Source organism: Moschus berezovskii, chromosome 25, assembly GCF_049115385.1.
Source record: "Moschus berezovskii isolate FMDL1 chromosome 25, NW_MosBer_1.0, whole genome shotgun sequence".
Lineage (NCBI taxonomy): Eukaryota > Metazoa > Chordata > Mammalia > Artiodactyla > Moschidae > Moschus > Moschus berezovskii.
The window spans coordinates 5,373,285-5,399,062 of record NC_142484.1 but is presented as its reverse complement, the minus strand read 5'-3'; the positions used below and the strand labels follow the sequence as shown (position 1 = coordinate 5,399,062).

At 50.1% G+C, this 25,778-nt stretch overlaps 1 protein-coding gene across 6 annotated transcripts in view; it reads right to left on the bottom strand.

Moving 5' to 3' along the window:
- Window positions 1-16,862, bottom strand: part of KMT5B (lysine methyltransferase 5B) — a 55,931-nt gene extending 39,069 nt beyond the window's left edge. The window contains exon 1 of one of the 6 annotated variants that reach the window (XM_055415344.2): window positions 16,759-16,862. The gene's annotated coding sequence lies outside the window, so the exon portion shown is untranslated. Of the gene's footprint in view, window positions 1-14,608; window positions 14,955-15,234; window positions 15,428-15,524; window positions 15,872-16,758 lie in introns of those variants that run through there. The other 5 variants (XM_055415345.2, XM_055415340.2, XM_055415348.2 and 2 more) reach the window with 5 other exon arrangements.
- Between the last annotated feature and the right edge of the window lie 8,916 nt (window positions 16,863-25,778).

Genomic DNA, 25,778 nt, shown 5'->3' with positions numbered 1-25,778 from the left:
TTTTTAAGCCTCTTTTAGGAGTCCTAATACTCCTCAATGATACAAAAAGTAACTAAATGGAATAGAAAAGAGCAATGTGACTTTAGACAGAATTAAGAGACAAAAGAAAGAGCAAATCACCACCTCCCCCCCCCAACCCAGAGAGCCCTTCGGCCCCCAACCAAGCTCCCAGTCAGAGGAAAAAAGCAGAAAACCTGGGACAAGGCCCAGCAATCTGTGTTTTAACAAGCCCTCCAGGTGATTCTGATGCAACTCCAGTGTCTGAAGTTACTTGTTCATCTACTAGGGCAAAGAACAGATGTCAAATTTTTAAGGAAAATTAAAGAATAAAACATTTTAATTTGAGGAAACTATACCTATCAACCCAATTCTCCCAAGAATTCAGAAAGTTCACCAATAAATCCTTTTAGTAAAACACTCTAACTCAGTTCATGGAGAACAGACTGAGATCCACTCTAACTTACACATAATTTCAATTAAATGTACGTTAATGACTAAAAAAAGGGGGCAAACCCATAACCCGGGGTGTCTCGATTATACTGCAGTCAATTGGTACTATTTTATCTGAACTTAAGGAACCAAAGCATAACGAGCACTCTGTCGATCAGAAGACGTGGCTGAATTTCACTAGAATGAACACACTGCACATACATCTGGGTGTGTTCCATATTCTAGCAGAGGCGCCAATACTCTCCACTCGTCTGGATAACAGCAGTTATCACTACAGCAAAAGACTTCAGCTCACAATGAATATTCTGTGAAAGCAGTTTTAGTAAAGCTAGCAGAGACTGGGGGCTATGTGTAAATTTTTACCTCAAAATAAACATATCCTCTACTAATCATCAGGTCATCGTCTGCCCTGCCCTCATGAGTACAGGATCCACTCTTGTTGGCATGATCGTTCCCACAAAAGGATGAGCTGGAGGAACACTTTCATATTAAAGGTGGAGATGGAATTTGAAAAGCTAACACAGGTGTTTTCAAAGGAGAAACAGGAGCTCAAGACACGGGGTGGCTCCCCCTCCCAACAGAGGAGGGGTACAGTCTCTCTGGCTTGGAAGCCAGCAGGCTCACATGGAAATACTACCATGGTCTTGACTTGGTTGAATGAGCTGTATTTAGAAGTTAAAATCACCTCAAATTTATCCCAAAATTGGCAGAAAAAATTTTTTAAGAAAGGAGTACTGGCTATTCCTTAAATGGCCCAACAAGTTACAAATCACTCTCTCTTCTGATTTCCCAATTAAAAAATCATGAAAATTATTAGACATCTATCTACTCACTTCAGTCACTGAGGACATGGCAAACAAGGTTTCTGTCCTCATCTGTGCTTAAACTCTAATGTAGAAAGCTCCGGAAAATGACAAATTAGTAAATAAACGCCAGCACCTTGGAGAAAGTGAAACCATTTCTAAGTGGCAGGGGGTGTTTTAGGTGGATCCCAGGTGGGACAGGGAAAAGCACCGGGGAGCACTGGAGAGCGAGCACAGGCAAAGGGCAGGTACAAAGCCGGGGAGGAAGGACCAGCAGAGGCCAGTGTGGCTGGAGCAAAGGAAGGGGGCCAGAGAGGTTCCCAGAAACAAACAATGTTAACAGCGGGCCTCCAAACCCTGGCGGAGACCTAGGCATGAACTCTCAGTGAGAAAACAGTAGGGATGGGAGTTGAGTGGTAAAGGCCTCTGCTGGCTGCTCTGATGAAGAAGAGCTTGAATGCATTTGGAAGAGCAGTACCAATCAAGCATCTAACGATCTGGGGGGATGAGAGAAAAAGCAGTTAGGAGACCACGGCAGTATGCGAGAGGAGATGGATACTGGTGGCTGCAACAGCAGAGCTGGGGAGAAGTGGTGGAGCTCTGGGATCCTTTCGGAAGGTGTTGCTGACAAACAGGATTTGCTAACACTGTGTGGAAGAAAGAGGTCTCAGATACGCTTGCAAATGGAAGAAGGGACTCAGAAGTCATGGAGGGGACTAAGGCCACAGGAAGGCCAGGTTTCAGTAGGGGCTGGGGGTCAGGAGTTCGGTTTGGTCATGTTTGAGGCATCTGTTACAAAGAGTCCAAGCAGGGATGTCTAGGCAGCTGGACACAAGGCCCTGGAGCTCAGGTCCAGGCTGGATGGACACACTTGGGAGCTGGGGACTAGTGAGAGGTCAAAGCACAGGACCACACGAAATCACCAAGGGAGGAAGCAGAGGAAGAAGTCAAGGGCCAAGGGGGCCCAGGCATTCAGAGCCCCAGATGATGGAACGGCAGCTGAGGACACCCAGAGGAGCAAAGAGGGGGGGAGGAGGCGGAGCAAGAGTAAATCAGGGCCCTGCGTTTCAGGAAGGAGGCCCGGCGGGGCACAGGCTGCCGGGCTCATCAGGTAGATCTCTGAGGGTCTGGGCCGCTGTGAGCCTCTCTTGGAAAGGACAACGAACTTCTGAAATGGACATAGTGTCTTGAAACATGAGCTCATGGGGAAAGAACTAGATGGCAGAAAGGAATATAAAGAATCAAGAGTAAAGAGAGTCCCAAGTTCTTTTCATCTGCTTCAAATAAGAGAAAAAGAGTCTAAATTTCAGGTGCCAGAAAAGGTATCTGTAACATTCAGAGGGTGGGGATAGGTAAATTTAAGACCAGCATGCTGTGAGAGAGTTTCTAAGGATCTTTGTTAAGTTTTTAAATGAACAGATTTACTAGTTATCAGGAAGGGACTAAAATCACCCAAGTATGCTGACGGACAGAATTCCAAAGTGTCTGTACAAGGCTTTGCCCCCTGTTTTTATAGGTGTCACAAAAGTGACACAACCGGGCTCCAGGGAAATGCAGTTGTCACTGTGCTCTGGGATGGGACACCTTCCCCCACCCCACCCACCCCTGGGGTTTCTTCTGGTCGTTATTCAGGCTCCTCCGTCCATGGGATTTCCCAGCAAGAATAATGGAGTGGCTTGCCATTTCCTCCTCCAGGGGATCTTCCCCATCCAAGGACTGAACTTGTGTCTCCTGCATTGGCAGGTGGGTTCTTTACCACCAAGTCACCAGGGAAGCTCACCTGGGAGTTTATCTGACACTAAAACAACAGGAAGGGTTTCACTGGACCAATATAGGTGGGGAAGGATGCCCATACTTCAGATTCTACTATCAAATGTAAAGGGCTTCCCTTGTAGTTCAGCTGGTAAAGAATCCGCCCACAATGCAGGAGCTGTTGCTGCTGCTAAGTCGCTTCAGTCATGTCCAACTCTGTTCGACCCCACAGACGGAAGCCCACCAGGCTCCCCCGTCCCTGGGATTCTCCAGGCAAGAATACTGGAGCGGGGTGCCACTGCCTTCTCCGCAGTGCAGAAGACCTGGGTTCAGTCCCTGGGTTGGGAAGATCCCCTGGAGAACGAAAGGCTATCCACTCCAGTATTCTGACCTGGAGAATTCAAATGTAAACAAAAGGGCACACAACTTATGATAATACAAAACGTACCAGAAAATTGCTAAAACAAGAGATGCATTTAAAGAGGAAAGTATTTAAAGAATGCTTTAGAGTTGTGTTCAAAGAGGAAAGTTTGATCACATTTTAATACCACTAAGGTAAAAAGCACACACACACACACTCCATCATGAATTCCAAATCACTAACAGACAGCAATGGCTGTTTGGGGGAATGGTATTAACATCAAAAAGACTTTTCCCAAAAACATTTACAGTGAATCTATTTCTTTATAATTGGAAAAAACAAACAACCCGCTCCCCCCAATACTTGAAATTCAAGTTTCCAAAGAACGCACAGAGTTGCTTCATAGAAAATGTGCCCACTCTACCTCCAGTGAGGGACCCTCAACAAATGTCAGCGCGCCCCAGCCTCCCGCTTTGACAGTGTCTTTTATGGACACCACAAGGACCACAAACTGTCGTGCCTTTGAGCTCAGCTGCTCATCTCCATTTTGAGAGCTCTGGTTTCAGTTCTTTTTCACTTAAAACTTTTGGACAGGAATTTTTCATTGAGTATCCTAAATACAAATCGGGATTTTAAAAAATCTGTTATAAAAATGAAAACGTCAATTCTGAAAAACTACCAAAAATTTTGACACAATTCCAGTAACATCACCAAGAACTCTCTAACCAGTTTTCAACTGAACTTGTCCGAAGGTAGTTTATCTTAGAGAAATTATCCATTGACAAGGAAACAATTCCCCAAGTGGCTGAAATGAAAAAGTTAACACGTTTTTAAAAGCAGGCTCTAGCCTGCTAGAGGACTTTTGAAAATCTTTATTGAGAAAAAGCAGAACATTTTTCAAGTGATTCAGTTACAATTTGCTAAGAAAACAATTCAATACACCAAACAGTTAACAGTCTTATCTTGGAGAAAGAGATTACAAGCAATTTTTTAACTGTTACATGACATATTCCTCAAAAGGTTTGACTTTTCAAAACAAGCATATACTACTTTTGTAATAAAGATAAGTATAAAAAGGAAAATAAAATAGATTTCACAAAAATCCCTCTGCATCATCCATATGTATGTAAGTTAAAGCCAATTTCTAAAACTTTACTCACAGCAATTAAAACCAGACTTCTAGGCAGATGGGAACTGAAAAAATGTCATTGAAATCCTTCTACAAGTTTTCAATGCTTGTGGACTCTGATGTTCACACTGTCACAACGCCAGACTCCCAAGAGCTTTATATTTAAAATAAGCACAAGAAGATAAACACAAATAAAAAGCATAGAGATGAAAGAAAGCACTGTCCAAAGGACAAACAGCAAACAGACACTCATCCCAAAAGAACAAAGAGCATAACCCTGGCTTTGCTGGTCAGCGTGCCCAGCTCCCCGTCCACAGCCCCGCAGACTGCCGCGATACGCGCCGTAACATTTCTCCTTCACGGTGCTGGCCACAACTGTACTCACTTCTTCATGTATTACTTGATGACTCTTGCCTTTCCCACACAGCATTACCAAGATAAGAGACACTTTCATATCACTGGAACCCATCACAAGGCCCAGCACAGCACAGGTCCACTTGTATCATATCCCCCTTTCCAGTCTCAAACCTAACTGCTACATATAGGTTATCAGTTCTTTCAAGTCTCAAATGACAACAGGACTCTATAACATACGTGCCAAAGAATTCCTGTCAGTCTCTGTCAACGGTTGTTCCAAATTCACTTGCACCCAACATACAGCTGAGGTTCCACAGAATCCTCCAATAATAAACCACGCAATGAGACCAGCTGAAGCCCCACAAAGCCACCAGAAGCATCTGGAATCATTACTCCTCCCTTGCTAAGACCCTGACACAGTTTGACAGGGTAACTGTGCATTGCCAATTTGCTAGAAAACTACCATGAAAGTTACCACACCTGTAACCTTAAAACTTGCTCCTGTAAACACTGCCAGAAAAAAAACCTCATTCAAGAATTCAGATGACCTGTCAGAGTTCAACCAGTGCCAATGCTAGAAGTCTCAGGGATGATTCTTCTCCTTAATTCAGGAGTAAGCCCTCACCTAGGGCAGGGTGCTGCTCCAAATCTGCCCGAGTTGTCACGCAGATTCCATGCTCACTGTGCATCTAACACCAAACTTTACAGCAAAGAACAGGTCTTTACACTTGTAAAACAGCTACTAAAAAAGTATCATTTAGGCTTTTCTCTTCCAGCTTTTGTACAAACTCATGCATCTTGTTTCCTTCAATTCAACAGCTTTCTCAAGCAGTCTCAGGAGGCAAAGCCCCGCTCAGACCAGCAAGAGGGTGGTGCCCGAAGACAGCAGTCCCCACCAATGCACAGCAATACTCCAGCCACCCCGTCAGGATAACAGGATGGCTGGAGATGGTGTCACAATCCCGCTAGCAGAGTCAAAGTTGCTCAGTTGTGCCTGACTCTTTGTGACCCCATGGACTGTAGCCCGCCAGGCTCCTTGGTCCGTGGGATTCTCTGGGCAAAAACACTGGAGTGAGTAGCCGTTCCCTTCTCCAGGGGATCTTCCCGAGCCAGGGATGGAATCAGGTTACTGGTTGCAATAACTTCTTGAAAGGAGGCTGGAAAATGGTTCCCAAGGATAGCTGCTGCTGCTGCTGCTAAGTCACTTCAGTCGTGTCCAACTCTGTGTGACCCCATAGACGGAAGCCCACCAGGCTCCCCCGTCCCTGGGATTCTCCAGGCAAGAACACTGGAGTGGGTTGCCATTTCCTTCTCCAATGTGTGAAAGTGGAAAGTGAAAAGTGAAAGTGAAGTTGCTCAGTCGTGTCCGACCCTTAGCGACCCCACGGACTGCAGCCTACCAGGCTCCTCCATCCATGGGATTTTCTAGGCAATAGTACTGGAGTGGCTTGCCATTGCCTTCTCCGCCCAAGGATAGCTATCATGTCTTAATCTGGAACCTGTGAATGTTAGTTTATAAGGAAAGAGGTCTTTGGAGATATGATTAAATCAGATTTTTGAGATGAAAGAGATTATCCAGGTGGGCCGTAAATGTCAGCACAAGCGATCTTACAAGGGAAGGGCAGAGGGAGATTTGACACCACATACACTTTGAGAAGAAGATGGAAAGACTGGAGAGAGGCAGCCACAAGCAAAGGAACACCATGGACACCAGACACTGGGAGAGGCAAAGAACAAGGCTCTGAGGGCTTCTGCAGGGAGCCGCACCCAGCCCGATTCTGGCCCACTGGAAAGGTGAGAGAAGACACGTCTGCTGTTGTAAGCCACCACCTCTGTGGTATTTTACAGCACACACAGGGAAGCAATACGGAGACCATGAAAAAGCAAACCGAAGTAAAAATACATTCCAGTTAGACTCCAAATTATACATCAAATTCCAAGCCATTACAGGAGCTGTTAAGCACCTTTAAACAGTTGTTTAAATACATTTTTAAGAGTCATTCCCCCCTTCAACTGCAGGTATCAACATGGCTACAGAGAGAGCTGTATGGATTGTGAAGATACAACTGGTGTCTCAGTTAAATATCTAATTACTCATGCACTGTGCTTAAGCACAGCTAACCAAGACCTTCCTGAGAAGCATCATACTGAACATTATATATTCCTATATGTTTACAACATGAAATGAAAATTAAAACTATTACATTTCACATTTAGCAGACCATTTTAAACAGCAAAAGAGCCACTGGTAGGTCTACAATCAGATGTTTAGAACACTTCCACTTATTCAGCCACTGATCTACAGCTGAGCATGTAAAACTCATTATAGAAAATACTGCTTCAAAGCACCTTATTTACCTACACCATATGTACACCACTATGTATCACAACAAAGGATTCTACGTAAGAAAGATTTGTGCCTCCAACTGTCTCAGCAGCTATCTCTAAAGTAAAGGTTTCAGATGATGTGGTTGCTGAGGGAAATTCTGCCCCCAATCTCCTTCCCTATTTCTCCACATGTGCTCCACCTGCTCACCTAGGAGTGCCCATAAACAATGTCAAGGACGCTTCCTTTGTTACCCTCCTCTCTGGGACCCAAACAGCATTTTACTCTTCTATCAACAGATGACACCTAGCGGCAAGACCCTGCAAGTACAGTCCACAGTTCCCAGGAAGCTCTGAGGGAAGTCGAACAAAGAATCATCAATTCTTATGGGCAAAGACAAGGGTGAGAAAAACCTGCAAAACAGGAATCCTGGGCTGAGTCCGAGCCTTGGGCCAAGACTGAGTCCGCCGCGTGGCAGACTGTGCAGAGGGCAGCGCACACCCTGGGGGGGCTGTGGCTCAGGAGGGCTCAGAGCGCCCGGGGCCCACCCTGGCTCCATTCACTCCTCTCCAGCAACATGACCACGGACAAGTCACTCAACCCCACTAACGTCTCTTCAGTAAACGGAAGAGAAGTCTGGCGCAAGGATTTCTATTGCTAATACAATAAAGGTCTCCAATTATCTCCTCTTTCCATGTAACTAAGGAAGAAACAGAGAAGCCCAGGCACACTGAGGTATCATTCACAAACCTTTTAAAAATCAAACAGAAAATTCCCCCCCATTCCTCATCGTACCATAATTCCCACAAGAAAAAAAGAAACCACATCACCTCATCCATTAGAAAAACTATAAAGTTTCAAGACAATAAAAAGGAGCAAGGCGCTCATTTATGATAGAGTTGAGGTCAATTCTGCTTTTCCTACTGCTCCTGAAGAGAAGGAGTGTGACTTCCAGCACCAATGTATAATTAAACATCACTGAATATACTTCACATGTTAACAGAGGAACTACAGATTTTGATACAATAGAATAAATATACTTTGTTGTGTATCTGATAAAACAGTATCTTTCTATAACGCCATTTCTTAAAACAATAATAGTTCCTCCATTCACTTGCCATTGTTTAGTCACTAAGTTGTGTCCAACTCTCTGTGACCCCACGGACTGTAGCCCGCCAGGTTCTTCTGTCCATGGGATTTCCCAGGAAGAATACTGGAGCGGGTTGCCATTTTCTTCTTCAGGGGATCTTCCCAACCCAGGGATCAAACCCGGGTCTCCTGTGTTGGCAGGTGGATTCTTCACCACTAATCCACCAGGGAAGCCCTCCCTTTCACTGAGTGCTCCCTAACTTAACTTTACCATTTACCTGTCATGCCCCATAAAGTAGGCACTTTATTCCCCCAGTTATATAGATGAAAGACCAGAGAATATGCTCAACTACCCTCACAGAAAGGGTCCCACTAGTGGAGAAGCTTGTGACTGGAGGCAGAGAAACCACTTAGAACTAAATGCAGCAAGAGTAGCCACAGATGGGAAGAGAGGAAAGGTTTCATGTTTCAAACGCCGGCTTGGCAAGCTTTCGTGAAAGATCAGACACAGGTGCTGAGGGGCAGAAAGGAACTCAAGGCAGAAGTCTCGAGTTGGGACACAAGTTTTAGCTGGGGAGATTGCAAGGTGGCCATTAATTGCATTAGGGACTGAAGAAGGAACACATTTGCAGGAAAGATGAGAAAGTCTGGATTTGAGGAAGGGGCACTACCCAGTGTTCTAAGATGTTAAAACTCAGGAGAGAAGCAACTGTGAAGAGAGTAATAAATGGCAACCCACTCCAGTTTTCTGGCCTGAAAAAATCCCATGGACAGAGGAGCCTGGTGGGCTACAGTCCCCAGTGTCGCAGAGGTGGACACGACTGAACAGCAGCAGCACAACAGGAGCTTACCCTTCAGCAGCAATTCAACATTGTCTTAATTCATAGACTTGTTGCTTCTTGACAAAATAACATGCTACCAACACACGACACCAAAAAGAAGACTTTCTGAGCTTTACCGCGGTCACTGAAGAGTGAAGAGAAAAGAAAAGAAGCCAGGAACACAGCTGGCACTGTGAGAGCCAGGCACGGCAAAGGGGCGCCCGGCCCCTGGTGTCTGCGGTGCGGGCGGCTCAGCGCCCCCAGCGCCCAGCACACAGCCAGCCAGGCGTCCACTCAGACAGGAGTGAGGGGCTGAGCGCCACAGGGCCACCCGGCTGCTCGTATTAGGATCCAACAATTGTGCCAATAACTTCATATCTATCATACCACTTACCCATATCACAGTATCTTAAATATACAATAGATTTTTAATATTCATAAACATACAATAAAATAGCAAACTATACAACACAACTTTATCATAAAACATTAAAAATATACAATAACTTATACGGCTATTATCACCCTCATTTCACAAATAAGAGGAAGCCTTAAGAGAATGAGAAAAAACAAAAGGCCATGTTGAAAGACTACATATACACTCTTAACCATACAAGAAAGCAATATAAGCCCGACTCAAACAAAATTTTACACACATTTTTCCTCATATTTGAAGAGCAAGACCCTAAAACAAAATGGACATGGCTCCTGGTTTCACAGAGCTCAGAGCACAGTATGACATGAGAGAAGAGCGAGTATGAGACAGTAAGCTCTGGTGAGACCTGCAAAGGAGGGCACAAGGGGAAACTGACGAGGGGCCAGACTTCCAACTGGATAATCACGAAGAAGGAACCAAAAAGCATAAATACAGAAACCCAACCACCTCTCTGGATAAAAATCACTCCTGCTATCTATTTACACCTACCAAACAAATATTTTCTGAGGCAACTGGCTTGGTCTAAATCCTCCTCTGAATGAGGTGTCTTTTTGTCTCTTTTTTGAAGGGAAGAGAGAGGCGGGTTTGTAACTGGTGTCTCTAGCTCCAGCGTCTACTGGCTCACTGGCTGAAGGATCAGCCCCCTTTACTCTTCAGCAGGTGGGTGGGGGAGGGGGCTCCATCGTCCTAACAGTGAGTAGGTTTTCTTGCTAAAAATACACACCCCTTCACAACATGCAACATAAGGGCTTTTCTTGAAAATGCTCTTCAGAGGTTAAACTATATCAGATATTTCAACCTTGTTAAAAATCAGACAGACAAAATGAATCATTCTGCAGACAGAGAATCAACTCAATCCAATCTTTATCAAGAAACTGCTGGGAGCTACTAGGCACTGTTCGTGGTGCTGGAATACTGCTTGCATCCAGGAAACACTAGAGGGCGCACGAGAGTTTCAGCTCGGGAAACTGCACAAGGCAACTACGGGGCGGGGGGGACCTTCGCAAAAACCAAAGGGAAGCCTGTGAAAGCCAGGTATCTGAAGGGCAGAGCGGAAGAGTGCGGAACAGAAGCCCAATGACCTTCACTTGAAGGGCTCTTCCGCCTCAGACCTGAGAGGCAATCCTAGTGTCACAAGAGCACTCCAGACCTGGTGCTCCTAGAAAGACGCCCAAGTCAGGTGTCTGTTTCATCCTAACACATGTACCAAGGGTTCCCCAGGTTGGCGACACTATGAACTAGGTGAGACATTTATCACTACAAATGAGACGGCTGAAGCTCAGAATGAAGCTGCCTTCAACAGTTAGCCTGGGGCTAGAGCTAGAGCGTCCTGGCTTAAGTCTGGGAAGACTGCTTCAAGACTGGAGCCACATGTGCATCACCCACAAAGAGGCTTATCACTTGCTCTTTTCTGTGTGTGCTCTCGTGATACAGAAAATAGGACATCCTGCAGAAATGCAACTGACAAATAGGAGCCCCAGAGAGGTGGGAGCCATACACACCTTAAGAATCAAACTTCTGGGATCCCCGTCTCCAAATTCTAAAACCCAACTGACTGTAAGCTGTGCGTGTGTCCTCACTCAGCCATGTCCGACTCTTTGCGACCCCATGGACTGTAGCTCACCAGGCTCCTCATGGGATTTTCCTGGCAAGAATACTGGAATGGGTTGCCACTTCCTTGTCCAGGAGTTCTTCCTGACCCAGGAATTGAACTGCAGGAGGATTCTTTACCACTGGGCCACCAGGGAAGCCTGATTGTAAGCTGTGCCATCAACTTAATAATATTTCAAAACAAGGAGGAAAGACTATGTGAAATACACAGATGAACTACGTAAACCAGTTGGAGAGATGGCAAAGTGATTAAGTTAGAAGTGAGAAGATGGGTGGTGATTAAGTGTAAAAGAGTATACTTTAGAATTGCAAGTGATGTTAGAGATTAATGTTTAGCTATTTTACAGATGAAGAAACTAAGGCTTGGCCCCACTAATGCTCTAAACCAATAAGGAGCAGACTGGAACACACGCATTGATTCTTACCCCAGTGGCCCTTCATGCAGCCCCAGAACTGTATGCATAACTACACTATAAAATTATGTACACCCTTAGAAGAGGCTGTGCAGTGTTTGAGTCTGTCTTACACAGATCCTAGCCAGCCCCCAATCTGGCTGGCACAGGAGACAAAGGCAATGAGTGATCAAAGTGCTCCAGTGATCCTAGGAATCCTTTAACCTAACGGAAGGAAAATCATGATGCAAAACATAATTTAGAGCATCAGTGACTATGGAAATCGGGGACTTTTTTTTCCATTCTGTGAGAATATTTTAGAATTAATGCAAACAGTTCTGCTTCCATCACCAACTATGTAAAGACGACAATATATCCACTGCCTCTGAGCAACATGGGGATCAAAAGTGTTTTGGGTTTTTTTGAACTAGACATTAATATGGGTTTAGGAAAACAAAGTAATGAGTCTTTCCTGCACAGATGGCTTCTCTCTATTCCACACCTTTAAAATAGTAAAGTCCTGTAAAGCAAGTAAAATAAGATGTGCACGACTAAAATTTGAGGACATGTCTGTTGAATAAAACAAGATACATTTGTAAGTGAAAAGTTACTCAGACTTTCTGTAATCTGATTTGGACAAAGACAAACTCCAGTCACATTAGTAGAAAAACACAGAGTTAAGATATTGGTTAAACATGACCATTTCCTCTCAACCAACACTTCTAATCTAGGAAACACCAAATTACGGGGAAAGAAAGGGTTTATAGTAAGAACTAAAGTAAAACCAGATTTGTAAAGGGTTTTTTTTTGGGGGGGAGGTTGGGGGGAACGGAATGTAGTTGATAGAATTTAAAGAAAGTTGTGAAACTTGCCTAAGCCCAGTGGAACTCCTGACTGGTTCACTAGGACCCTTATACAGCTTGTTCCATGGAGTTGGGTCATGAAAACCACAGGGTTCAATTCACATTTCATACTTAAGAACTTCAGAGTATGTTTTTAAGTGTGTGCTTTTTATTGCAATTAAAACCATTTCCTACACCAAGACACATCAGCAAATACATTTTCCCTCCAAATAAAAATAACTAAAAATCAGGCCAAGAAACTGAGTTCCATTTTTACACATGAAACTTCTGCTGCACAGAGCTCCACCTGAGACACAGCTGTCCACGCTCTCTTCCTTCATCTCCTCAGGGTGTCTGCGGAGCTGAGGTGCACGCTGGAACACAGACACACTGTCCCCATCTTTAACAATGTGTGGAAAACTCAGCAATTAAGAGTGTTCCAGGGCTGACAGAGACCTGTAACTCCTGCCCACCGAAGAAGGATTTTATGAGAAAGTAAAGCCTCACACATGGCAGGCAGGAGCAAAGGATAATGGAATCGACACCATTTGTCTGAAAAGGATTTGCTTTCCTAAGCCGTGTGAAGGGCATTCCTGTGGACAGGGAGCTGCTACCATACTACACACACAAATGACTTTGCAACACTATCAGGCCACACGCTCATGTCCTACAAGGCCACAAACTGATACTCAAACTAAGAGAAGCCAGATTCAATCCCAGATATATAGGACCCAAGGGAAAATCTGTAAACCAACATGCCCCACCCACAAAACTTGAAGCTCAAAGACACAAACAACCTGCAGCCACTTCCTTCACATTCATACTCCACTAGACCCCCACACTGCCCACTGCTATTTGCTTCCGGTGTGGAGAGTTCAAAACATAAGCACTTCAGCCTGCACAAGAAGACAAATGAAAACACAGGCAAGACAGCACTTGGAAATGACTTTGAGTTTAGTTTCAAAGTTTATGGGTAAAAAATTAAGCCCTACTCTCTTCTCCCCTTGAAGAGTAAATATTCCCATTACTCCTCTCACTCTCAAACTAGGTGGTTTTTGTTAACAAAGTTGTAATAATAGTAGAATGCACATATTTTGAAGAACTACATATAAATCACAAAGCTCTATTAATAAATTAGTATTTTTCATCAAGTGTCTATTGAGCACCTGCTGTGAGCAGAGAAAATAAAGATAACTCAATAAGCTACCAAAAAGACCGAGGGGGTGGGCAGGTAAATAACCAAATACAATGAAACAACTGCTCAGGGAACACACAGGGGGTGTGCCTTCTCCTGAGGGCTCAGTCTCCACACGTGTGTATGAGCTCTGTGCGGTGTGGAAGTTACCCAGGTCACACTCTCATGAGGCCCTTCTGAAGAGTGTCATTCCGGGGTCGGGAGCGCAGGAGTGCTGGGCAAGACATGACCAGAAGACAGCAGAGGGGAAACTGCTGGGGCCCGAGCTCGGACGTTAGAAGAGAATGCTGAGTAATTAGAAACTGGAAAAGGGGCCCAAGTTCCCACACGAGCTGGGATCAAAGCGTTTGTGGACTTTAATCTTGGAATCTAGAGAGCCCCACAGTGACAGGACCACACCTGAAGGCGCTAAACATTTGGCTACAAAGTAAACTTCTGTCTATACTAAGTAACTCTTCAATTTCCTGGTAGGTACAAATTATCTGTAATGATTTCAGGCAAAACTGATTTCCCCTTCCTTCTTCAAAATGCTTCAATTCAGTTCAGTCGCTCAGTCGTGTCCGACTCTTTGCTTACACTTGGACAATTAATCACCAAAAGTTATAGGCGTGTTCTTACTATTAAACACCAAAGGGGGAAGAAAAAAAAAGCTTCAACTGGCAACTGTTTCCACTAATGATCTTATTAAGCCGTGCTCCACTGTACTTTATATCAAAATGCTTTAAATCTAAAAAAGGTCCTGATGAAAAAAGCGCAATCACAACCAATCAATTCTGTCTCCTACTCTAAATAAAGATTCCCTGCCACCCCGCCACCCCACCACCCCCCGTGCGGGAGAGAATTTCGTTTGGCAAGTTCTGAAAGACTTAATTTCAAAGAACACACGTTCGCCTCCTCAGTATTCTTAAAAAAGTTTCCCCTACTCAATGAGTCCGAAGCCAGAGCTCCAAAACCGGGTCAAACGAACCCAAACCGACAAAGAGTGACTTTCTCTGGGTCCCAAGTGCTTCGATACCATCCCAGCAAGTCGGGTCCAGCCGTCACCTTCTTCACGGTTCCCCCACTCTCACAGCTGGGGCTGACGCGGGTCATCATCTCCGGGATGTGGAAGGGGACCGTGTCCCTCTGGGAGGACCGGCGCGTGTCCCCGGGACCCGAGACGCCGACAGACCGCGGGGGACCGGGCCGGAGCGCAGGGGCCGGGGGGCAGCCCGGGGCCAGGCCGGGCCAAGGTGCTGGGGCCGCCGTCAGGAGCAGGCGCGGAGCGGGGCGGAGGACGGGCCGGGGGGAGGCCAGGAAGGAGGCTCGAGCCCAAACAAAAACAACCCGAAGTTGAGCGCGGCGGAGAGAGCAGATTGGGCGAGACCGCTCACGGCTGCCCATTGGCGAAGAGGGAAAACAGAGTCCCCCAATCGCGAGCGGCGGGGCTGCTCCCCTCGTGCGGCCGCGGGCCGGCCCGGCGCTGCCCGGCGGCCGCTACCGCTCCCTTCCGGCCACGGCGCCCACTGCAGGCCCGCGCCCGCCGCCGCCGCGCCTCCCCCGGCCGCCGCCGCCGCCGCCCCGGCCCTGGCCCGGCCCCCGCCCCCGGCGCCCCCGCGCCCAGCCCGCCGCCCGCGCCCGGCGCCCCGCCGCCCCCCGCGCGCCCGCGCCGGCGTCCGCCCCCTGCTCACCGCCGGGCGCCACCCGTTGCTCCTCAGGGCGCGTGGCGGCGCCGCCGCCCCGCCGCCGCGCCGCTGGGGGGGGGGCCCCCGCTCTGCCCGGCCACACTTCCTCGTCCCCCAAGAAAATTAATCACCAAAAATAATTCCACAGAAAAATGGGAAGAGTAAAATCCAAGATGGCGGCCCCCGCCGCAGCACCGCCCGCTCCATCCGCTGCCGGGAAATGAGTCCCAGCCGCGGCCGGAGCCCCCCGCCCCCACCGCGCCGCGCCCCCCGCGCCCCCGCGCCGCGGGCCTCACCTCGCCTCTCGCGCGGCCTCGGGGGATCCCGGAGGCCGCCGCTGGCCGGGCGACTGCGCGCCCCGGGTCCTGGCGCCGCGCGTGCCGTCTGCGGTGCCCGGGCGCGCTCACCTCATAGCCCCGGAGCCTCGCCGTCCGTGCCGCAGACGCGTCGCCGCCCCCGGTGAGCCGCTCGGACGCCGCCCGGGAACGGTGGAAGGACACGAAAAGGAGTACCCTGGCCGCGCGGAGGGACACCTCGTCTGCTCGCGCGTCTTCGGCCGCCTCTGTTGCTTTTACAGGACTGGGGGTTGGGTGGGGGGCGGGGGAGGCGGAGAAACCCGAGAAAGAAATGAGTTCCCCGCCGGCTGCTTCCCGCGGCGGAGGGACAAAAGAGCGAATTTTGGAGAGGACGGGGCCAGTCCTCGCTTCGCTCGCGGCGGAGGGATTCGTATTGAGCGGTCGGAAGGGATCCCTCCGCCCCTCGCTGCCCTTTAAATCGCGGCTGGAGGCGGCGTCGCCGCGCGCCCCTCGGGCGCTACCTGGGCCCGCGGCCTGTCCGTGCGCGCGGGGCCTCGCGAGGCTGCCTTCCAGCTCTCGGTGTCTGGCGCAGCAGCGCCCACCGGGGACCGCTTCTGAGTCAGGACGGGGGGCAGCCGTGGGGGACGGACAGGCCTGTCGCCCGCTGCGCCTGGCGGGTGCGCCGAGACGAGGGGGCCCCCGGGGAGGCGAGCCTCTTTGTTGTGGGAGTGGGTGTCGGAGGGAGCAGATAACACCCTTCAAGACCCTGGGGGCAGCCCGAGTCCCACCGCCTGGTGTGGGAGGGAGCGGGACGTGAGCCTGCAGCAACCCGGCCACTAGCTTCCTAGCGTCAGCCGGCCATTTTTTGAGCACCTACTGTGCGTCGGGTTTTCGGAGAAACGGGTTTTGCCGATTCAGTCCCTCGTTGGGCAGCGCCGGTGCCCAAGGATGCGGGCCCCCCTCCTGGGTCTCGGGCTGGTCGGGAAGTTATTGAGAGGCTCGCACGGGCCGGGCGCGCAGCCTCGCCCTCTGGCTCCTGCCTGCGAGGTTGACGATAAGAGCTGAGAGGAACAGCCTTTCCTGGATGCCAGGCACCATCCTCAAGCTTTGGTGTCCTACCTCGTTTACAACGACTCCCAGGAGGTGGGGAACGTTTTTCCCCCCGCTTTATACGTGGGGAGACTCAGGCGTCGAGAGGTGAGGCGATCTCCAATATCAGAAGCAGAGCCCTTACCCTGATAAAAAGCGCAGAGGCCAAGAGGGTGAGGTTGCCACAAGCGGGCAGATGGCACGGCAGTGGTGCCTGAACGTCTCCGCCACCCGGAAGAGCGGATATGGGTATGGAAGGAAAAGGGAGTGGTTGAAAAAGGTGAGCCCGAGAAGTGCAGAAGCCCTGGGGCTGGAGTCGGGGAGGAGGTGTAAAGAGCCCAGCTCGGTCCTGCAGAGAGGAGGCAGGCTGGACAGGCGGGTCCTTCTATTCCAGGAAGAGCCCCGGGCCTTCCTTGGTTCCCTGCCATTCCCAGGGCCTGGCACAGAGTAGGCATGCCAGAAAAGCGGCTTCCGTGGACAGTGTCGATGTCCACAAAGTCTGTGGTCCACCAAACCACCAGCACCAACACGACTGCTTACCTGATTTTCTCTCCCTCTTGACCTTGAGTGGCAGACAGCCCTTATTATCCCCTTTCACGGATGCAAAATTGAGGCACAGTGATTGGCTGAGGACATGAATCTAACAGAGGTGGAGGCGGGACTAGATCTTAAACACCAGTGCTCCTCCCACTGCCCTCACCTTGCCTCCTGGGGAAGCCCACTGGGCGGGAATGGGGCCGTGCGGGGTCTCACCACCCCTCAGGTGAAGCCGATCGGCTCAGGACCCTGCACGCTCTGCTCTTTTACTTTGAAAGCCTTCGGGCGTCTCTGACATCAGAAGGTGCCTTGCCACGTTCCTCTCTGCTAGCACAGCTAATGAATGATTGCTTCAGTTTCACTAGCTTCTGATTTATGGCTAAACTTTCCAATGTTTTCATAGTGCTTGGCTCCAAATCCTCAAATCGCACCCCACCGAGACTGCCGTTGCCACCCTGTCTCCTCGCTGGTGGGTGCCCAGGGAGGAAGAAGCCCAAGGGGCACCACAGTCCTCTGTGGGTCCCCCCGGGTCTCGGTGCCCAGGCCCCAAGTCCAGCCATGCTCAGGCAGCCCTTCACATACCCCGAATATCACTGTCGTCCCCACTCGAAGCTTTCCAGAGTCCATCCCGACAGCGCCTCCTGCGGCTGACATCCAAATCCGAACCCTGACAAGTCCCCAGACTCCCAAGACGCTGGCTCCATTCGCTTCCGGCCCAGCGCCAGCCCAAGTGACTTGCAGGGAGCAGAGGAGGCCGATGGGTGGCCCCAGGCACAAGTCCCTCCGGCTCCCCACTTCTGAGCCTGTCTCCACCCCCCACCCCCTCCCCATCCCCCCTGTGCTGCTAGCTTCTTTTCCATCCTCCACTGAGAGGCCCTCAGGGTGGGCGGGAGCTCTCTGAGCTGGCCAGAGGCCACAGCCCAGAGCAGCTTTGCTGGGGGAGACTGGAAATTCGACTTCCCCACAGTAAGCGTGGCCAGCTGGAGGCCGCCTCCTGCCAGCTGGCAGAGGAGGGGTTGGGGGACAGGAAGTAGTGTGGCCAGGCACCTGCCCAGCCCCCCACGTGACAGGAGCCACCAGCATTTACACCATGAAGCCACTGGATGCCCCGAGTGGAGGTGCTAAGCCACAGACGCGGTGGGGCCCCACCAGTCCTGGACAGACAGAAAGATATTAACAACTCTAAAGAAAGACTGAGTTGGCGGAAGGAGCCTGGGCCAGCCCCGGAAGCCCAGGAGTGCCAGCCCAGCCTGCAACTGACCTGGGTGCCGCACCCCTGCCACGGGATCCGTTCCAGTCCTCCCCAGCAGGGCCCAGGGGGCACTGCAGAGACCCAGCTGGGTCCCACCAAACCTGCATCCCTCTCCCACGCTCCTTCTTCAAATACCAGGTTCACCCAGCCACTGGCTGGCAGGGGTTTGTTTGCTGGGATCCTGTGCCCACAGGGAGGGCCCACAGGCCCTGCTGAGCCCAGAATACCAGGCTGGGTGGCAGGTGGCTTCTCAATGTAAAGCAATACCTTGGCTTTCAGACTCTGCTCTCCTGTCTCCCCTTTACCCCTGCCGACCCCACCCCTGCCCGGAAGGCAGGGCCACTTTGATGGGAGCAGGTGCCAGAGTGGGTGGCGGGAAGAGGGCGGGGGACATACCCAGGGTGATTCCAGTGACCCGTCTGGGCAGCTGCCGGCTCCTCGGCCACCTGCCTGAGCATCGCGGCACCCCCTGCATCATACTTGCCCCTCTACTGCCCAGTGCTGCTTTGGTAGAGGAGGAAAGGTCAAGTGACCTGCCCAAGGCCAAGTCAACAGCAGCAAGACTCCAGGGCAGCTGTGATTAGGGCCTTGGCGTGAGTCTGACCTGGGTTTGAATCTCAGCTCCACGACCTAGCAGCCATGTGATCTGGGCCCAGGGAGGCACCCTGTCTTACATGCTTGTTCTCACCTGCGCAAAGGTGCCAGTCCCGATCCTGCCCAAGTCCCCGCTGTAGCTTCAAAACCGCTTAGGTACCAAAGATGCCCACCTTCCCATCCCCGCCTGCATGTCTCTAAACTTTTGACACCACCACTTAGGTGTTTCATAGGCATTTAAAATAAAGCGAGGTTGAAATTGAAAACACACATGCATGCCAAATTCCACTTCCTGGAGAGAGACCTTTCCCGTTTGCTCAGGTCCAGTACCTAGCTTTTGTTTTCTCTTAATGGCCTTTGCGTTCGGTTTGGTTGGTTTTCTCTTTAGCACACATCACCATCTAGCATCCTGTGTGTGTGTGTGTGTTCGTCGCTCTGTCGTGTCTGACTCTTTGCGACCCCATGGATTGTAGCCTGTCTATGGAGTTTTCCAGGCAAGAATACTGGAGTGGGTTGCCATTTCCTCCTCTAAGGGGATCTTCCTGACCCAGGGATCGAACCCAAGTTTCCTGCATCGCAGGCAGATTCCTTCCCATCTGGGCCACCAGGGAATCCCCCTGGCATCCTGTATCTTCCGCTTATTCATTCATCTACTGACTGCATCTCTCTTCCAGGCTGTAAGTTATTTAAGGATCGGGGGCTTTGCCTTGTTCACTGCTCTGCCCTTAACGTCTGGAACAGCTCCTAGGGCCCTGGTGCAGAGGCTTAATTCACGAAAGATAATGCTAACCTTCCAGGGTTGCTACAGGGATAAAAGGAGTTGTAAGCAAGTTTCTAACCACGCTCCTGTTTCTGAGGCTCAAGCTCCAGTCGAGGAGGCTTCTCCACCACCCACCCCTACGTGTGCGCAAACTTCCCTGCCTTTCAAGCTCAGACAACCCATAGGGTCCCAGAAACAGCCCCACGCTGAGGGCTGGTACTCCTTCTGGTTCCCACAAGCGCCAGAAAGGAACCCAGACATAAAATAGCCACCCCTGTCCTCTCAGACACACCTGGGGTAAACACAGAGAGGCTCAGTGGCTGCTGAAAAACTGGTTTCCTCAAGGGCAGGGGACGCGTCCTCTTATTATTAGTCAATGATTTCAAACTTACAAGAAGGTTTCAAGCATAGCACAAAAACTTCACTCCTAAACTGTAAGTTGCTGCCACGATGCTCCAAGACTTCTAAGCAGAGCTGGGTGTGTTTTCCAGCTAGAGGGCCCCCCCCACAAAACCAGGTGATACCGATGGAGACATTTGCACAGGTGGGTGGACGCTGCTTCATCGCCACACCGGACTCAGGTTTTCCCCGTGACCCTAGTAATGTCCTTTATAGCGAGGGGGCTTGCCGGCTCACTTGGTTGGTGGTGCTTCAGCTTCCTCCCCGTGGAGCAGTTCCTCCCCCTCCCCTTTAACTGCATGATCTGGGCGATCGTGAAGGTTAGATTATTGTGTAGTCTGTCCCTCATTTCAGCTTTTTTCTGACAGCTCTCCGTGATTAGATTAAGGTCAGGTACCTTCAGCGGGAATGTCAGAGTGAGGCTGTTTCTGTCCCTGCATCCTCTCAGGTGGCAAAGCGTTTCAATTTGACCCGTAACTGACGATGCTCACTTGGGTGCCTTGGTTAAGGGGTGTGTGCCAGGCTTCTCCACGGGAATGTCACTTGTGGAGAGCCTGAAGATTCTTCGTAATAAGTACTCTGTGGAGATGAACTTTGGGAGGATATAAGCATCTGATTCTCATCAAACTTTCAGTGTATCAATATATGTTGTATCAGTATGGATTAATGGGCTCCTGTTCAATTCAGTTCAGTCAGTCGTGTCCAACTCTTTGCGACCCCATGGACTGAAGCATGCCCAGCCCTCCTGTCCATCACCAACTCCCAGAGTTTACCCAAACTCATGTCCATTGCGGAGAAGGCAATGGCAAGCCACTCCAGTACTCTTGCCTAGAAAATCCCATGGATGGAGGAGCCTGGTAGGCTGCAGTCCGTGGGGTCGCTTAAGGGTCGGACACGACTGAGCGACTTCACTTTCACTTTTCACTTTCACACATTGGAGAAGGAAATGGCAACCCACTCCAGTGTTCTTGCCTGGAGAATCCCAGGGACGGGGGAGCCTGGTGGGCTTCCGTCTATGGGGTCACACGGAGTCGGACACGACTGAAGTGACTTAGCAGCAGCAGCATGTCCATTAAGTCAGTGATGCCATCCAACCATCTCATACTCCGCCATCCCCTTCTGCTCCTGCCCTCAATCTTTCCCAGCATCAGGGTCTTTTCAAATGAGTCAGCTCTTCGCATGAGGTGGCCAAAGTATTGGAGCCTCAGCTTCAACATCAGTCCTTCCAATGAACACCCAGGACTGATCTCCTTTAGGATGGATTGGTTGGATCTCCTTGCAGTCCAAGGGACTCTCAAGAGTCTTCTCCAACACATAATTATAATCTATGTTCCCGATTCTTCCCTTCTCCCTTTTCTCTCTCCCTCCAAAGATATTTATGGCAGCTTTATTTAGAAAAGCCCCGAACTGGAAACAATGCAAATGCTAACCGACAAAATAATGGATAAAGTGTGGTCTAGCCAAGTGATGAAATACTAATCAGAAATAATGATGAATGAGCCACAACAAGGATGAATCTTGAAACCATTATGCTGAGATAAAAGAGGCTAGAAACCATAGAGTACAAATGGCTTAGTTTCAAACAAGTGATGTCCCAGAAGAGAAAGAAACTCATCTATGCAGATAGAAATCTGAAGCATCATTTGCCTCCTGGCAGGTGGTATTGACTAGGTAGGGACACAGAGAACTTTCTGATGTCATGGAAACCTCCTGTATCCAAGGCTGGCTACCTGGGTATGTACAGTTTAAGTGTGAATTCTGTACAAATTACTGAAGGTCAGTTATACCCTCAAACAAGAGAGGAACAATCTGGGAAAAGAGTCAGCTGAACTGGCCTACTGCTCAGTGAAGACCTCTCCGGTTTTTCCAAGACTTGTGGTTGAGCAAACTTTGCCAAACAGTTGTTCCTTGGCTCTTCCACAACCATTGCTTCTAGGAAGGACCCAGGTTCAAAGGGCACAAGCCAGGTTCAAAGTGCACAATCCAGGTTCCAGGTGCAGGCGAGGAACCTGAAGATTCTTGCTTGCCATCTGGCCTGTTAGAGCTGGCTCTTGGTGAGTGATGCTTAAAGGGGCGGGGGTGGGCCTGCTCTTTCTTCCACCACCAGGTGAGTTTCCAGGCTGCCGGCCCTCGGGCCATCCCCAGATGCTGTCAGACCTACACAGAACTGGGAACCTCCATCCGGTTTTAAGTCTTCTCTGGCCAGGACATATGAGCTGCACACCGAGTCAGTTCTCTGCTCCATCACAGCATCAGAGAGTCCCTTGTCATATCCCGTATGTCCACTTTGGGCTGTTGGCTTGTCCCTTCGTGAATCCCTGGGGGTGGTGTTTCCTGACTGAAAGGTAGAGTTGATTTCCAGCCTGGGTGGTCAGGCAGACAGGTGACTGGGGCCCCGGCCCTGGCATTCAGAGTGGAGACCCTGGCTTCAGAGTTGGGGGCCCCAAGGTGTTCTAGAAGGCCTTAGGATGTTGGAGGGAACACTCACCAAGGGGGAAATGAGGGGCTTCGACCGTCTCTCTGTGGGGTCGTTCCTGCTGTTTAATCAAAGAGTAAAAACATGACAATCTAGCCCCCCCACCTCTGTGAGCAACATAAAGCGTGGGCCACAAAGACTCAGAATCTTCATTTCCTTTGTCCCTGCTGTCCACAGACACACAATCCGCATGCAGGACCCCAGGCCTTGCCCATGCATGCCCAGGCCTCGGTGGGGGGGACCTTCAGGAGACTGGACATTCTGGCAACCTTGGGCTATGGTGGAGCCCAGTTTGGGACAGAGAGTTTCAGAGACTGGGGAGAATTTGCTGGAGAGATGGAAATTTCCAGGAGAAGGCCCAGTGGACCCATAGATGCCGCCAAGGGTGGAGAAGGCAAAGGAGCCCCCGGATTGTAGGAGCAGGACAGGGAGGCCACAGCCACACCCCCGCCGGTCCAAGCCCCCTGCACCTTGCATCTCGGCCTCTGGAGGGAGACCTGGATATGGGGATCTCCTTCTAGCCTGACCCCAGTTCAGGCTCTTCACAGGGTCCGTCTCTTTACGAAGGGCTTTAAATCAAGCAGAGAAGAGTCATTCAACCTGGAAAGGGCTCGACCCAGAGGCAGGGGACTGTCTTCCCATTTGTGTAAGTTTCCTGTGGCTTAAAACAACAGAAAATTATTCTCTCCCCAGTTTGGAGATCAGAAGTTCCAAATCAAGGTGTGGGCAGGGCTGCGATCCCTTCAGGGGTTCCGGGAAGGATCTTTCCTGCCTCTTCCAGCTCTGGGGGCTCCAGGTGTCCCTGGGCTCGTGGCCTTGTCCCTCCAGCCTCTGCCCTCACCTTCCCGTGGCCTCTCCTCTGTGTCAAATCCCCCTGTCCTTTCTCTTAAGACACTTTTCGCTGGATTTAGACCCATCCAGGTAATCCACTGGAAAGGGGGGCGACATAGCATGAGATGGTTGGATAGCATCAATAGCTCAATGGACATGAGTTTGAGCAAGCTCCGGAAGACAGTGAAGGACAGGGAAACCTGGCGTGCTGCAGTCGGTGGGGTTGCAAGTAGTCGGACACAACTTAGCAACTGAACAACAATGAAGTCAGCCCAAGTAGGGACCAAGCTCTGATCCTTCCTGGCTGTTCCAGAGTCTGCCTGGCTTTGCTTAACCGGTTCTAACTTGAGCAGGGGAGACGTTGTCCTGCACCTGCCCTCCCTGCCCAGGACGTGGAGCTCCCAGCTCACCCCAGTCCTCGGTTCCTCCAGGCGTGAAACAAGTCTAGCACCGTTTTCTGGTTTCTCCATTCTCTTGCTGGGGGCAGGAGGTCCAAACTGGAGTTTCTCCCTTTGGCAAACGAAATGGATTTTCACACCCAGCACAAGAGCAGCCCCAGCAGAGGGCCGATGGTGGCGGAAGCAGGGGCCCCTCCCCTGAATCCCATGATGGGTACCCAAAGCTGACCCTAGCATCTGATTCCTTGAGCATCCCCTCTACACACCAAACCGTGAGCGCTTGTCTGCGGCGAGGCACCAGTGGGAGGCAAACCGCACAGAAGCCTGAGCAGGGGCGGTTTACACTGGGCACGTCTCTTCCATTGGGCTCTGCAGATGCGGCGCTTTCACACACACCGAAGGTTTCCGGCAGCCCTGCGCCCAGCACCCTGCTGGCGCCGTCCTCCCAGCAGCCTCTGCCCACTGTGTGCCTGTGTCACAGCTTGGCTCTTGTGGCCGCGCTGCAAAGCTGTGGTACATTTGTTAACGGTGATCTGCCATCAGTGGCCTTTGATATGAGGGGCATCATTTCAGCCTTGTTTAGCAATAAAGCATTTTTTATTTGTTTGCTTGTTTTCAGGGTTTTTAAAAAATTTATTTTAATTGGAGGCTAATTACTTTATTGTATTGGTTTTGCCATACATTGACATGAATCTGCTCTGGGTGTACATGTGTTCCCCATCCTGAACCCCCCTCCCACCTCCCTCCCCATCCCATCCCTCTGGGTCATCCCAGTGCACCAGCCCCGAGCATCCTGTATCATGCATTGAACCTGGACTGGCGATTCGTTTCACATATAATATACATGATTCAATGCCATTCTCCCAAATCATCCCACCCTCGCCCTCTCCCACAGAGCCCAAAAGACTGTTCTATACATCTGTGTCTCTTGCTGTCTCGTATACAGGGTTATCATTACCATCTTTCTAAATTCCATATATATGCGTTAGTAAATAAAGCATTTTTAAATCAAGATATGTACAGTCTTTTAAGATAATGCTATTTCATACTTAGAAGAGTACAGAATCATGTAAACATAAATTTCATATGCACCAGGAAGCCAAAAACTCATGTGAGTTGCTTTGTTGTGGTACAGTAAGTCCCCTACACACCAGCTTTTAAGTTGCGAACTTTGACAGGCGCGAACGCGCGTTCCACCCACGCCAGGTGTGACCGGCGCTGCAGCGCGCCTCCGCCTCCTGCCGCTGAGCGTCCTTCAGCCCTGCCATCTCCCACCTCCTTTCCCTCCCCAGTCACTACGTCTTCTGGCCTCTTCCCTCGATGCCAGCCCCTGTGTGCCAGCTGTTGTACTGTTCTACTGTGCTTTTCAAGGTGCTATACTGTAAGATTAGAAAGGTTTTATTTTTAGTGTTTTTTTATATATGAATTATTTGTGTATTATAAACTTCTTACAGCACAGTACTATATGGACTTCCCTGGCGGCTCAGACAGTAAAGAATGCACCTGCAATGCAGGAGACCTGGGTTTGATCCCTGGGTCAGGAAGATCGTCTGGAGGAGGGTATGGCAACCCACTCCAGTATCCTTGCCTGGAGGATACTATGGATGGAGGAGCCTGGTGGGCTACAGTCCATGGGGTCGCACAGAGTTGGACACGACTAAGCGACTAAGCAGCAGCAGCTCTATATAGCTGATTGTGTTAGTTGAGTCCCTAGGCCAATTTTGTTGGACTTAACGAAAAACTTGGACGTACAAACATGTTCTTGGAATGGAACTCATTCGTGTATAGGGGACTTACTCAAACTGGTCAACACCCCTGTATGGAACGACCTTGCATAGCCACAGCTAGCTGCCCCCACGCACCACGTGAATGGTCTCCCCTGCCTGCTCTGTGCTGGGCGCCCCCATATGGACACCCA